Below are 10719 nucleotides of genomic sequence, written 5' to 3' on the forward strand. Positions count from 1 at the left end.
ACATCAGTGGCAGCTGGTTTCCACAGAGGGGAATGTACCAAAAATCATGCATACATGTACTAAGGTATCACATCAGTGTATTTAAGCAAAGCCTAACCAAGTAGTTGACTAAACATAAGAGTTAGTTAGCGTGGGTTAAATAATACATTTTTGTTTCACACAGGACACGAACAGCAGTCTCCTGGTGTCTGAACCGTTCGTCCAACCCAACCAGCTCCCTTTGTGGACTTAGTCACTCTTTATACTAAGTCACCTGACTTCCAAAAGGTTCTCTGGCAGAAGGTTTTTAAGAAAGTCTTTGGATTGTTGTTGATTTATGACACCGGGCTGATCAGGTCCTAGATCTTCCACTTTCAATGTTTGTCTTTCAAAAGGGATTATTTTTAGTGACTTAATTCTGTCTCCATTCTAGCTACATTACATATTATGGCAGATGCACCATGAGCCACTCACTCTCTGCTGCCAATAAATGGCTGGTGGTGTGTAAATCAGAAGTATTCAGATAAATGCTGTTGTTGAACAGGTGCTTGTACAATATTGTTGAAATATTTGATTTGACAGACAGTTGTTTGATAAAATACACATGTCGATACAACTAGCTATAGGTTATGGTACTGAATGATAATGCAAGTTATTATGTTCCGGACTTGTGCTTTGGGAAATTTTGAGTGGAATCTCTAACTCTCAGAAAGAAAGCGAATTTCCTAAACGTTTCCCATAAATATAAAATAAAATGCCAATTTGTATACTCGGATTCGGCAGCTTTACTTAAAAAAACATAAATTATTACAAAACAAAATCTGATATCCTAAACATTTGAGAGGTGTTACCTATGCCAGGATGGAAGTGGTCAGACATTGCTAATGCTCTACAGCAGGAATTTATGGATTGAGTAATGACTGCTAAGCATGCTGGACACAATCACAGAGGCATTTCCATCACCTGTTTTAATCCTCTTAAAAGCAAGGGCACGCAGCTAAGTGAGGGATTAACGGGGTTAAAGTGCGTGGTCCAGGTTCAGTCAGAGTGCACCCACGAGTAAAGAAAGCAGCTAGGTTCGAAGCTGATTGATTATTTCCTGCTTCAGTGCATTTCCTCACAAAATGCAAGACTCTGTGTCTCTACACATCATCTCTGACCGTTTCAGATACATCACTCTGGGCCAACTGTACAGCACAGTCCCTGCATATGCACACCGCCAGCCCAGCGGGAGGCCTGGCTCTGAGGTCTATATTGAAGTGAAACAGGATACGCAGTGCTCCCACATGTGGTTTCCGTCTTTGCCATGCCATGAGAAAATTGGTAAGCAGAACCACTTAAAGTTTGCAGGGAGAGTCTGAAGCTGAAACAGGAATCCCCCACTCTGGAAGGGAGGGAGGAAGGGAGCCCTAGCAGGTTCTTCACAGTAATCCAAGACCCCTGCTGAGCTGCCAGCTTGTCTGTTTGTCCTGGAACACTGGCAGCAAGGAGCGGGAGAGGAGGAAGAGCAAAATGATCAGGGCAATCAGGCATGAAGGGTATGATCTCTCACAAGGCCATTTCATTCACTGCCATTCACAAACATGAATCATGTCAGTGCCAGTCCAATCCCAAATTCCTTGGGGTAACATAGCACCTGGGCATTTCCATTTTGATCTGCAGGAGAAACAAAAACTACTAAGACTCAAATGCCCAAGAAAAACATTCAGGATAAAAAGTGTCTTTTGAAAAATAAAACTATGTGGGAAAAAAAGAAATACACACAAGCCAACAGGTGTAACAACCTGAGCATAGAGGAACAGAATAAACATCCAGCGGCCTAAACAAGGAATGTAAACAACCTTGCGTAAACAGCCCAAGAAAGAGCTGATGCAAAGTAACAGTGGAGCCACGAGACACCTGCTGTCAGCCACCGCAAACAAATCACTGCTGCTCGGCTGCACCTTTCACCTCATGCCCAATGAAAGCAGTCAGCGTTGCCACTTGGTGAGATTCGATTATCAACGGCTGAAACGAATACATAGAAATACCAACACTTTGGCACCCACATTATGGCAGTATGTCATTTATTACCCATCCATCCATCCATCCGTCCGTCCATCCATCAATTCATCGTCACCCGCTTATCCTGCTTGGCTGGAGCCAATCCCAGCTTACATCGGGCGAAAGGCGGGGTACACCCTGGACAGATCGCCAGTCCATCGCAGGGCCACACATAGACAAACAACCACAATTTTGGAGACACCAATTAACCTAGCCTGCATGTCTTTGGATGGTGGGAGGAAAGAATCCAGAAAGAACCCATGCAGACACGGGGAGAACATGCAAACTCCACACAGAAAGGCCAGGGCAACCGGGGTTCGGCCCCACGAACTTCTTGCTGTGAGGCGACAGTGCCAACCGCTGCACCACCGCACCGCCTCATTTATTATCATTATTCTCAATATTATCATTTTCATTGAACACTGCTATGCATGCATGTGCAATATGCAAGAATGCAACATGCCGCATATTAAATCTTTCTATCCTCCATTAAATACACAGACAAGCCACCATAGTTAAGGGCGGTGGTTCTTACTCATGTCCCTCTTCAGAAGGAGAAAAATGTTCATGCCGACCACACATAAACAGATCTATCAAATTCTCATCAATTATTAACACTACTGGGAGAGAACCAAATAAAGGCTGTCAACTAGGGAGGAAACGGTATGAAAATTTCATATCACGATTATAGCGACCAAAATTATCACGGTTAACAGTATTATCACGGTGTTGTTAAAATGTGCCAAAAAATATTAAAATGTACTGATACACACACACTGAAACCATTTCAACAATTTTTATATTGAAAACTACAAATACACACGACGCACAGAGCAGAACAAAGTGTAGCGTTTTTATAAGAGCTGCAACAAAAGTTACCTCACCCTGCGTTCACTATAAGGTTATTTTCTTCAATCAAGTTTCCCTCAGCACTCTCATAAAAAACTAATATACGACCGGACTTCAGAATGACTGAATGAATAAAACTCCGCCGTGTTGTCATTGACCCAAACAAACCCACGTTGCATTCTGCGCATGCGCTTCCTGCTTCTGGGAGACGCTGGACAGTGTTTGCCGTGACATTATTATAGCGCTGTTAACCGTACCCGGTTACCATGGTAATTAAAATGTCTACGGTAATAATATCCGTCGGGAATTTTACCATGGTTTACCGTTAAACCGGTAATCGTTTCATCCCTACTGTCAACACAATAGCATCAGCAAACTCTTGTTTGTTATTTCTCTACAGAAATTATGTTCATTCAACTTAGTTCAGTGTTTCCCCACATTTAGACTTTACTTGGACGGGTCGTCCAGGTATATTAATGGCCACCACAGTACATTGGCAACCCATTTTAGCATTTTGCAGAGAAACACAGAGAGAGATGTGAACACAACAGTGCAGATGTCATTTGGTACCACGTTGGTTCCTATAGTTTTGACACCATCAAGACATAGCCTATCCTCCACATGCTGCTTTAAAAACAGAATTGTGGGTGGAAAAAATCCAGAAGACGAGTGAGAGAGAGAGAGAGAGAAGCGGGGCAAGCTGGTGTGTTTGCAGTCAGAGACCAGAGAGGTAGGTGTGTGTGTGTGGGGAAACTGAAAGGAAAAGCAAGGTGAGTAAGTGGGGAGTAAGCACTAAAATAATGTGGAGAATATAAAGCAGAATTAAAATGAAATAAGTCCCCACCACACTTACACTTTCATTTCCCCCCTGGTCATCCAAACCCCCCACTGCAGTGGCTTTATACCTCCTAGACTGGCCCGCCACCCAGTTCTAGAGTCACTGCATTAGGGGAAGCAAACTGCAGTATTGGTATAATGTTGACAATGGAGCTCAGCCTGGATTGATGGGTGAGTACAGTTCATTAACAACAGTTACACTTATCATTACAGGAGTAATCAGTTGTTCCAAATAGAGCTATTAAAACTAAAACATGTCTGGTTCAATTATGCAACACCTGTTTATAATACATATCACCAAAACTAGGGTTGGGCCGATCGGCGATGGCTGACAGATGGTCGACGGTTGAGCAGGCATCGTGATCTAAATGTTTCCCATAATACCGCCATGTGAAAGCAGTCACCACGAACATTATTATTATCATAAATTTTAAATATGCTTCGCATCTTCCTCAGAATTCTCTTCTGCCCACACTCAGACACACAAGAGGCCGACACCTCAGCAAAACACACGGCTTGACCCGCCTCTCTCTGTCACCATCCCGATGTTTCAATGTAGACATTGTCCGATGAAAATTTTGTAGACATCGCCCAACCCTAACCAAAACACAACAAAGTCAGTTTTTCCTACATTGTTTTCAGTGTTGTACCTAAATAGTACCGGCTGCCCAGGCTACGAGCACTTTCTCTGCTGTAGTTTGGTTTATTTGATTCAGACCAATGAATAAATGATACCTTGTTATGTTATAGTTCTGGTCTGGTTCATGTTCTTCTGACATGTTACTTGTACTTAAAGATAAGATAAAACTTCATTTATTTAAGAGCTGTAGGCATAAGTTCTTAGGACTGGCAGGTAACTCTTTTATAGGACAGTTTTGGCGCCTGTCGTTCTGCATCATCAGGCTACAAGGACAGTAGAAACTCCAAATCAAACTCAGACAACTAACAGCATGTTAACGATGCATTTACTGAGCCTGAGGCGATCATCTATCTTCTCTGTTGTCACAAAGAGCTTGTGCACAAATAACTGATTATGAGCATTATAGTGACGAGTGAAACTGGACCTCTGGGTAGAAACAGGACAAACAGAGAGGTGTCTCGCACTGTAATATTACAGAATAAGAACTTCACTGTACAGTGTGACAACTGTTGTTGTCCTGTACATATGACAAAAAATATTCACACTGTAAAATTATCAACTTAGTTTGTATCTTGGTTATAATTAAAAAAAATATATATAAAAAGGTTCTGTATTGCGATTGATGTCATGTTATATGCGCTACGTAAGTACCATCAGTCGATATGTCGTCGTCAGATTTTTAAAATTCAAATATCAATACCAGTATTGGCCTCAAAACTCCAGTATCGGGATATATCTTGACTTCATGCTTAAATCACATTTACTGTCACAAAATCCTGTGATTGGTCTGCTTTGCTTTCACATTACAAACAACCGAGACAGCCTAAAAAGACGAGTTCATTCGTCAGCTTTCACACCGGCCAACAGATAAACACATGATTATTTATTTTAATATATCTTCTTGTAAGCACACGTTTGTTGCAGCTGCAGCTTGAGCTGATTAAGAGTTAACAAATAAGACTGAAATTTCTGCTGTTTAGGGAAACTCCCGGGAAGCGCATGGCTGACTCTGAAGCTGCTGGATTTACTGACCCCATAACACACTGAGGAATGCTTAAAGCCAAGCCAAACAACAGACAGACGTTAAAAGTCTGTTGTACTGAACCAGCATCAGTCACACAGTATAAAGTCACTGAACCGCCCAGATGCCACCCTACAGACTGACCTGCTGACCTGCACCTCTGAAGACACACTGTGCGAGCAGGAGTCAAGCAAGGAGCAGTACTTAAAAGTTCTCCCTGTGTAAAGCAGCAAATTAAGCATCTAATGTACCAGGTAAGATGATCCCTTATGTTTTCATTCGAAACCTCCTTTCAGGCAGGCCGTTCATCCGTTCTTCCTTTTAGGAGAATCAACATGAAAGCCCCCCTGCAGCTCATTCGCACTCAGCAATGATTAATCCTGAAATCCCACAGCCTTTCATAGCACGTTTTTGATTCCTGCACCACTCTAGCGCTCTTTTGTACAACAGTTTCTCTACTTAAAATAATAATCAAACTTGGTGAAAAACACACAGATGTTCAGGAAATGACTCTCTCTTCACCACACTGTGATTGAAATCATCAGGGCTGAATTTGTAGACAACACGTGGCCTTGGCATAAGGCCAGTTTGAGCAAAGATGCTATTAAAAGCTCATCAGTATTTAGAGCTAATGGTGTATATGACCTATGTTTAGTCAGTGGAAAAGCTCTCCAACATGAGATAATGGGTTTTACATGCAAAATTGGGGATTAACACATAATTACCAAATTACTTATTCTGGGTAACTAGGTTGACTTTTGACATAATCTCTTAAACATATCTGCTTTTGTGATTTGTAAAAATGAAATTAGTCTGCTCTGTTACCTCAAGCCATCAGCACGCAGCTCTGTCTTGCTCACGCTTCTCCCTCTCGCCTCCTCCCTCCCTACCTAGCCATGACGCCCTCGTATCGCTGCTTCTATTAGCACCACGACAACACATCTCCTCACACCTTAAACACAGACAGCCAGCTCACGCTAAATAATGACTTCACTTCAGCTCGAGAGTAGGTTAAGTCTGTGACGGCCACAGTCACGAGACGTGCCGGGACGTGAGGGAACATGAAAACTAAGTCACTGTGGAAGTCTGGCCCCGGTCACATGCTCGCCGTGTTGCTGTACATGACTGAGCAAACGAAGGACATTAATTCTGTGGAATTTAATCAACATTCCCGGGTGTCACTGATTTGAACCCCTCAAATATCCTGTAAGGAATCAATGAGGCGCATGGAAGCATTGAAGAAACTGAGGTGGAGAAACAACAGCAGAATCCAGAGTGCCTATAAGAGTCTGGATTATTCTGCTTGTTGTTGACTGGAGAGATCATTAACATGCAGCTTTTATGCAGTGTTAATTACAGATCGCTATCACTTTATATCTGCTGTCAGAAAGAGGTATGTCTGACTCCAAACCTTATGCTTGATTCACATTTGGCCTTTACCTGTTGCATTTTTGTGCTGGTGTTCCTAGGCAACCGCAATGAGCTAATACTGAGCGGTCAGTCAATAAACCAGCTGTGGGTGATGATTGCATTAGCTGGAGAGATCTGGCTGTTATATTGGAAGTCGCACTGGATATAAAAACATCACGCCTGTGTGTTCAGATCTGACTGAGTTACGACTGAGTTACGATTTTAAAACCCCACCGTTAACAGACAGTAGGAAAAGAAATGACACTAACATATTGCCTATTTCCTCTCGGGAGACTAACTTTTCTCACTTTATTTTATAATACAGCAGTGAAACAATCCAGAAGCCAAGAAGCCAAACAATGACAGAGCTGACCTCTTCATGAAATGGATATAAAGTGGTGAACAAGCAAATCCTCTCTCTCTACTTCTACTACTATTCCCCTGCTTGACTCACAGCTACTTACAGTGGAACCTGTACATTTATGCTTTACAGCTATTAAACCAAAAGGTACCAAAGTATGTAACACACCGTGCTGCTTTAACACCTCACAAAAGCTCACTGTACTCAAGCACACATCTCATTTTAAGAGCTCGTGATGGGTTTCTTTATCAATATTCTCTCTGCAGCGGTCACGCAAACCAGAACCACTTTTACTGGGACGGAAAGTGAAGAAGAATCCAAGTGCAGTGTGATAGGATGGGAATCACACAGCTCTCAAATGTTCATCTCATCTGAAACACACAATGATAATGAGGGTCTTATGCATAATTTACGGAGAGGAAGAACCAAGTTGTTGACATCGTTTATTGTCGGTCTGGGCTCTCACATTGTCAAAGTATGTTACTGTGCAGCTTCTGCTCAGCCAGCCATACAGATCTAAGATTGTGCGTGTCTTTATGGAAATGTATTGTACTCAGAGTAGTTAACAGTGTGTTTATTAAATAATGTGAATGCATGGCTGCGTACAAAGAATAGCCATTTAATTTTAGGCGATGGAGATATACGTGTCAGCGTGGTATTGCTAGTCTACACAGCAACCAACACTTGTTGTAAATATTTGTCAAAAATATTGTCCAAGCGCAAATGACTGTCTGAAATTACATTATCAAGGACTGTAATAAAAACATTTCTAAATGAAGGTCAGGGAATCCAGAGTAGCTGTCTACTTGTAATGTTTCAGAAAATTAGAATGGGTTCAGTTGTAAATAACTTTATCATCAGTTAAAAATATGTTTAAAGACACTGATACAGCCTTTGCCTGGCATAAAATAACTATAGTTGATAAATGGATTATTTTGATGGCTTATTTATCAAGCAAAAATGCAAAACACTTGTTTCTTGAAGGTGAGGATTTCCTTGTGTTCTCTGTTTTACATCACTGTAAACACAATACATTTTGGTTTTGGTCAGTTGGGAAAAGAAACATCTTGAAAATTTCCCCTTGGGCTCTGAGACAATTCGATCAATAAACAAAGCAGACCTCCAAGCAGGAACTAAAACAAAAAACACATTTAAGGTGATTGATTACAGCCCATGTCACTACACTGAGCACTTGCTACAGGAGCACCTGCCTAGCACTTTTTATACATTTTTAGAAATCCCGCAACAAAAACCAAGTGTTAGGTCTAGGCTATATGTATTTAAGCAAAGAGGAAAGGAGGCTATGTGAGTTGAAATATACGTCTGACTTTCCCAGTACTCACGTCTCTGTCTGGTGTAACTCCAAAGCAGGTTTACCCGCCCAGCCCCTACCTGTGACCCGACAGGCAGGCGGACCTAGAGGCAGGAAACTCCCTGGTTTCACCGTGGCCTCGGAAGCCCCCCCTCCTCCCCTCCACCCCCCCTGCTCTCCCTCACCTCACTAGCCTATTTGTGCTGCTTCTTGAAAAACAACAACACCACAGTGGTTTCAAACCAGCATGTTTTTTTTTCTGGCTTACTGGTTGCTTTCAGTGGACCGGGGAAATACAATGTATCCGTCCGCGTCAACTCTGCCGCCGCAGGTTACAGTTTACAGCTGAGCTGCGGTGCACCAGCCGGGGTAATGCGGACCAAGTCACCCGTATTACAAACATTGTTGACTTTTCACTGGGTCTCACAGCGGCTGTGTGAGTTACTGGCTGAGAAAGACGTTATAAAAACGTCTATTTGACCGAGACGACACTGCAACAAACTGGAAACTGTAGCGACAAATTAACAAATACGGTTAAGTGCCCCAGCCTGGCGTTGTGCGCTGGTCTGTCCGCAGTTTGTGGGCATTCAAATGAAGTTGAAAGCATTCCCTTTCATACAGGTAGGCAAGACAGCAAGGGCGTGTTCCCAAGTCTTTCCTTAAAAACACACATTCAGACTAACAATGAACAACGGCCTTTGTTCTGTGTGTATATATAGCCTATGTATTAAAAAGAAACAGGTAGACACGGTAAGCTACATTTGTGTAGGCTTCACGAATCAAGACAGGACATTACAGACTGTAAGGCAGAGCTTCACACACTACTGAGCCCGCACACTAACATCTGCAGACCGACAGTATCCTCCAGCGTTATTACAACAAAACTCACCCTTTATCGGTGGAGATATCATTCCCGTAGTTGATAATTTATCCAGAGGTTGTAAAACAGTTTGCCCCAGAGCTCACAGTAGGCTACAGTAGGAAGCAGCCCTTGGTAACCGTAGGAATCACCCTGGCAGTCAGGAATTTCACAGGGGGGCAGTGCTTCTCAGCGTATGGGGTGTAGTAAGGACGCATGGCGCTAGGGGGTGTCTTCAACACGGGTGGGCCCCCAGTTTGCCACTACTGCAAATGCTACAAACACAGAGTAGGAGTGAAGCTGCTGGAGTTGGTTAATTACAACAATGTGTTGTGTGTGCAGGGGCGGTATTGATTCTAGTGTTTCTCAAATGTTTCCATATTTAACATGTTCAATAAAGAGTTGCCAGATAAAAATATTGGACCTTGTTTCCAAACAAGGTGTGATTTCACAGAATCATCTCACACATAGAGAGAGGTAAGGTAAGCACAGAGAAAAACAGGACACTCAACACATTCTGCACAGTGAAGCTCAAACATCCAAGTGAAGTATAAACAAATAGCAAAACAAATTTTTGAGTGGAGGGGGGCTTTAATAAAGTCACCGTACTGTACAAACAGCAGCGGTGGACAGTAAGTAAGTAGCCTATATTTACTCAAGCAGACTGCTCACAAAATAGAGGTATATAGATTCTTGAGTATATTCTTTTCAAACCAGTTTCTACTTCTACTTCACTGCATCTCAGATGGAAATATTGTAGTTTTTACTTCAGCACATTTATCTGACAGATCCTAGTTCTTTACTAAGTAAGATTTTTACACACAAAACAAAAATGAAGTTTAAAAAAATATTTTGTTTTGTTAGAGATTAAGCTATACAAGTACAGCTAGTACGTTCATTGACTGACAGAAATTTAATTGGCAACTATTCTGATAATCGTTTTTCATGTAAAAACATTTTATGGTTCCAGCTTCACATATGTGAAGATTTGTTGCCATTTGTTTCCATTTTGATTATTTTAATGTATTTTTAAACATTTTGAGGTTTGGACTGACAAAACAAGCATTGTGAAGGTGTCACGTTGGGCTCTGGGCAATTGTGACAACATTTCTCACTATTTAGCTTATCTAGTTTAATCCACAATGAAAAAGTCATTAGTTGCAAAAAATAGTTTTCATTCTGCATTGAGTACTTTTACTTTGAATGCTTAAAGTACATTTTTCTGATTATACTTACCTTTAATTACATTCTTAATGCAGTACTTTTACTTGTTACAGAGTATTTTGACATTGAGGTATTGGTATTTTTACTTAAGTAAAGAATCTGAATACTTCGTCCACTACTGTTAAAAAACACTCATTTGAACATATTGCACTCTTAATGTTCATTCTCTGTGTACAAAATACAA

At 41.6% G+C, this 10719-nt stretch overlaps 1 protein-coding gene across 1 annotated transcript in view; it reads right to left on the minus strand.

The window, feature by feature from the left end:
- LOC119901502 (vang-like protein 1) overlaps nt 1-9493 on the minus strand; it is a 63359-nt gene extending 53866 nt beyond the window's left edge. Inside the window, 1 exon segment of the mRNA XM_038717092.1 lies at nt 9342-9493. The gene's annotated coding sequence lies outside the window, so the exon portion shown is untranslated.
- Between the last annotated feature and the right edge of the window lie 1226 nt (nt 9494-10719).

This window comes from Micropterus salmoides, unplaced genomic scaffold (assembly GCF_014851395.1).
Source record: "Micropterus salmoides isolate LMB-PRFRI ecotype aquatic unplaced genomic scaffold, ASM1485139v1 Ms_hic_scaffold_1, whole genome shotgun sequence".
NCBI classification, from domain to species: Eukaryota; Metazoa; Chordata; class Actinopteri; order Centrarchiformes; family Centrarchidae; genus Micropterus; species Micropterus salmoides.